This window comes from Ranitomeya imitator, chromosome 4 (assembly GCF_032444005.1).
Source record: "Ranitomeya imitator isolate aRanImi1 chromosome 4, aRanImi1.pri, whole genome shotgun sequence".
Classification (NCBI taxonomy): domain Eukaryota; kingdom Metazoa; phylum Chordata; class Amphibia; order Anura; family Dendrobatidae; genus Ranitomeya; species Ranitomeya imitator.
The window spans coordinates 657,884,800-657,885,819 of NC_091285.1; the positions used below are offsets into that span (position 1 = coordinate 657,884,800).

The 1,020-nt window shown below is 46.1% G+C and overlaps 1 non-coding gene across 1 annotated transcript; it reads left to right on the forward strand.

The window, feature by feature from the left end:
- The first annotated feature begins 672 nt into the window (after positions 1-672).
- TRNAK-CUU (transfer RNA lysine (anticodon CUU)) lies at positions 673-745 on the forward strand. Its single transcript has one exon. It is a non-coding gene; the product is annotated as a tRNA-Lys (tRNA).
- The last annotated feature ends 275 nt before the right edge of the window (positions 746-1,020 follow it).

The window sequence follows — 1,020 nt, forward strand, 5'->3', positions numbered from 1 at the left end:
GTATAATTATCCACACAGATATGATGGTACACAAACTTTTTCATAATGTAGGCATCTGCTGTGATGTTCTACCGACTCAGCTGTCCAGGCTCTTTACTCCATTGTTTTCTGGTACATTGTTACCATCTGTTATTGTCAATAGAAATGTTCTCTGGCTGCAGATTGTTGAAAAAACAAATCATTCTTGTAGAAGAACACTGGAGCGACACCGAGAGCAGAAGTAGATGGAGACCGGTAAGTGTTTTCCTACAGATAGGAAACGTACGTTAGGCTACGTTCACACTAGCGTTGTGCACCGCTGCGTCGGCGACGCGACGCACAACGCACCGAAAAACGCGTGCAGTTTTTCGACGCGTGCGTCGTTCTTTGACGAAAATCGGACGCAAGAAAAATGCAACTTGTTGCGTTTTCTTGGTCTGACGCTAGCGTCAAAAAAGACGCACGTGTCGGAAAACGCAACAAGCAAAAACGCATGCGTCCCCCATGTTAAACATAGGGGCGCATGACGCGTGCGTCGCCGCTGCGTCGCCCGACGCTAGCGCGACGCACACTAGCCGAACGCTAGTGTGAACGTAGCCTAAGTGATACCACTCAGGGCAGGAAATACAAAAATGTTTTCTCAGAACTCAAAATTGTTTCCCCAGGAGATTGACCTGCTCTGTTCACCATGCAGCCCGGCTAGCTCAGTCGGTAGAGCATGAGACTCTTAATCTCAGGGTCGTGGGTTCGAGCCCCACGTTGGGCGAGATGTTTTGACAATTTCTTGAAAACCTTCATCCCCTGCACTCCAGAGTTCTGATCCTCTGACATTGAATCACTCGCTTCACTTTTCTCATTCCAGAAACATCCACACTTGTGTATAATACAGAAGATTGATCTAGTGACTTGCAGTTATAAATAATATTTTTGATTCATTTATCAAAAATGTCCCAGATCATTTCCTGATCATTGTACAAATTATAATGTAAGGCCGGTGTCACACCACAGCGAGATATGGCCGAGTCTCGCTGGTTAAAACCA